The sequence below is a fragment of the Pinus tabuliformis genome, chromosome 5_2 (assembly GCF_031772625.1).
Source record: "Pinus tabuliformis cultivar Carrire ecotype Pingquan chromosome 5_2, CPIR1, whole genome shotgun sequence".
NCBI lineage: Eukaryota > Viridiplantae > Streptophyta > Pinopsida > Pinales > Pinaceae > Pinus > Pinus tabuliformis.
This window is the reverse complement of record NC_142306.1, coordinates 294469110-294472820: the sequence shown is the minus strand read 5'-3', so window position 1 is coordinate 294472820 and position 3711 is coordinate 294469110. Positions and strand designations below refer to the sequence as shown.

The 3711-nt window shown below is 32.6% G+C and overlaps 1 long non-coding RNA gene across 1 annotated transcript; it reads right to left on the bottom strand.

Annotated features, from left to right (window-relative positions):
• Positions 1-919: 919 nt before the first annotated feature.
• Positions 920-2002, bottom strand: LOC149158710 (uncharacterized). Its single transcript, XR_016261079.1, has 3 exons — positions 1638-2002; positions 1455-1547; positions 920-1282 (listed from the first exon to the last, which is right to left on the bottom strand). It is a non-coding gene; the product is annotated as an uncharacterized LOC149158710 (long non-coding RNA).
• Between the last annotated feature and the right edge of the window lie 1709 nt (positions 2003-3711).

Sequence of the window (3711 nt, the reverse complement as noted above, 5' to 3'; positions counted from 1 at the left end):
CCAATGTTGCACCATTATTTACACCGACTTTTTCATCCAATTTTGCATTTTTTTGGTGTCTAGTTTTACATCGTTTTCACCATCCAAATTTGCATCTTTTTTTGCCTCATTTTGTGTCCACATTTGCATATAATTTTGTGTCTGAGTTCGAGCCTAAATTTGCATGTGATTAGGAATCATTTTTTACATCCAATATGGCATCCTTGGTTTCACCTTTTTTCAGCCCCATTTTGCATCTTGTTTTATGTCTTTTCTTACATCTTTTTTTTTTCCTTTTTTGCACCCAAGTTTGCATCCCAAATTTACACCATTATTTGCATCATCATTTGGCATATTAATTTGTAACATTTTTTGCTTCTTTTTAACGCTCAACTTTGCATCTTATTTTACATCTAGTTGTTGTCTTTTTTTGCATCTAATTTGGTGCCCATTTATGTGTCCTTGTTTTTGCCCAATTTGATATCCTTTTGTATGCCATGTTTTGTTCCCTTCTTTGTGTCAACTATTGCACAATTTTTCACTTCTAATTTAAAACACTTTGTATGTCAATTGTTTGCATTTTGTATTAATTCCTAGTTTAACATCCAATTTTACTTTCAATTTTGCATCCATGGTTACATCCGCATTTGACTTCTTATATAGAGTATATTTCTCTTTACATATATGACCCCATTTATATATTCATAGTGAAATATATGATAGTTTCTAAATATCATTAAAGCAGATATCACAATTCAAAATCATTTGTAAAGAAATTTAAGAGAAATTGACAACATCCATCCAAAAAAATAACAATGTGTCATTAACAATTTTCAAAACATGTATAAAATAGCAACATAATACTAATAAAATCAGTATTATTTTTAATCAAAACAAGTAAAATTCAAATATGATTAACAAATCAAAATATTTCATGAATATCGTTATTCTACGATAAATTAACAACATACATAAATCAAACTCATCGTATGATTACAAAATCAAAATGTCTCATTGATATAGGGTAAATTCACAACACCCATCTAAACATAACAATGTCATTCTACACAATAATTTCTTCATAAAAAACAATGCATGTGCATGCCTAGCTACCACCACCAAGATCATCCTCATGATCATCTTGACCATCCTCATTACTGTGATCCACATCATCACCAACACCGCAACTATCATCATCATCTCCTCCTTCACCACCATCATCCTTATCCTCATCCTCATCATCTCCTGATATATGTTGAACATAATTTGGATCATCGTCTTGGCAATCATTACCTATAGCATTCTGACAAAAAAAATCAATTTTACATGTTAGTATTAATTACATAACACAACGCATGTTTTTGTTATACAATGTTAACCATAAAATGAGGTAAGATATAATATCTAATAGTACTAAAAAATAAAATTAAAATATGGTTTAAAAGTATATTGGAAATCCAAATAAGATTACATACCATAGAGTCCATCCAAACAACAAATTCAACCCATCTCTTTTGCTGCAGCACCTCCTTTTCCAAATGATTTGGAGGTCTTCCATATTTTAGTTCCTATCAATCAGTAAATAGGGAGAAATTAGATAACAATGACTTTCTTGTACAAAATTTATTAAAAAAATATCACATGTTTAATATACTTACAAAGGTTGTTATCAGTGCTTTTAAACCTTTCTGGCCACTACGATGAGTGACTTTTGTCTTGGTTAACCTCGCCCAACCCCAGAACCAAACCCAGTTACTTTTCTAAAACCTTAGTATCCACCCTTCAAATCATTAACAACATCATATGGAATGGGTGTAACTGTCTCCAAAACAGCCCCCTCAACTATAAATCCTGGCTTAGGGCCCTCAGGCTGCCTCTTGGTGCTGATGATCTCACCACGTGCTTTGGCCTCTACCTTCAATTGGTCATTGTTTTTTCTTCTTAATATAGCATCCTCCGCACACCTAGATGGTTGCACATGCTCAATTCGTACATGAATTCTCTTCTTGATTATCTTGTTACGAACCTGATCATCAAACAGAACTTCAGCATAGAACAAAGAAAGACAAAATAACTCCATCCCAATTGCATTTCCACCAATTCTTTTACAGTAACCATATGATCCAACAGTTCTAACAAATGAATAAACAAGAGGGCACTAAAATGAAAACAGGCATGGATTATCAATCTTAGTTCATTTAATCACATCCTGAGAAACCAATGTCACCAATCCTATGCACTAGACTGCCATGCAGCCTTATTAGTGCAAATACGTACAACATTTATGCAAAAAAAATGCAAGACAAGCACAAACAAGCATACTAGTTGCAATAGATGGGTATCCAAAGACTGAAATAAGGTGCCACTGTGATGATAAAAAAAATAGATGATATAATACAGGATGTACAAACCAGTGTTCATGCTCATATCGCTGAAAGAGCAAAGCCATACAGAAAATCTCAAATAAATTTCAGAATATGTATTGTTTATTAAGAAATATAAAATCCATTTTATGATCCCAAACACCATTGAAAAAATAGATTTACTTAATAAATTAGAGGAAAACACCACCGATATAAAAGATGGTGCATCAGCAATTATCTAATGGTATTCGTCTAGATGCATTGGCAATGCCAATAGTTTCAGTCCTTACACTTGAATCCCCAACAAGAAAAAACAAAAAAGGCATGATGCCGCACTAATAGTCTTTTTCTATCCAAAAAGATAGATTCCAGATTCCAGTACAAGAAACTGAAAATGAGATGAGATCGTAGGAGGGAGTTCCTAAAGCAAAAAATTATATCTAAGAGACAAGGCAATTTAAGAAACAAAAACATAAAATAATTCCATCGAAAAAGGTTTTTAAAAGATACTAAAAGTGCAAATGACATGTTAGTTTGGATAATAAACATGAAACCATCCATTGTAGTATCACAAATACTCTAGTGGAGAGAAAAGCTTTCCAGTTCTTTACAATCACTCCAAGACAGAAAAACTATAATCAAGAAATACTGACTCTCAATCATTCCAAGCCATAAAAGCAAATACATCTTAATCAAAGAAACTTTTATCCCAACCCTCACAAGGTCAAAAAGAACATGTATAATCAGTAGTAGATAAGCTGTAGTAGGACTTGAACCAAGAGGAATCAAGTAAATACTTATAGAAAATCATCCCAAAAGCTATGTCACAACGTTCACAGAACTTCAATCTTGAGGTTCAAAATTTGGCAAACCTTAAAAAAAATTGAGGTTTAACAAAACTTATCAAACGCCATAGTCATTGACCAAGTCCATAAGCTCAGAATTCATAACTTCATGTCATAACTCAGGTTTGTCATCTACCCTTGCAGTTTCCATGTTCATGACAACATTTTTTATGTTTATTGATGTTTATTCCTTACTATTTTATGAGATATTTCATGGCAAACTTCATCATAAAACTCGAACTCAAACCAAAGTTAATAATTGCCCGACCCAAACTCAAACCCAAGCCATGAGACTTAGCCCAAAAGTACAAAAGGGAAACTCCTATATAATTTGGAGGTGTTAGGTATGAAAGGAAAAATGTAAATCTCATTAAATTAAATGCATCATATTCGTCCTCAAATAATGCAGACATTACATATGATTTAACATTAAAATGTCTCTAGCACCCATGGCTCAGCTTAGTTGGCAATGGAAAAACCAATTCTAAGGTATTTTGGGCTTATATCATATAAACCCCCAACTA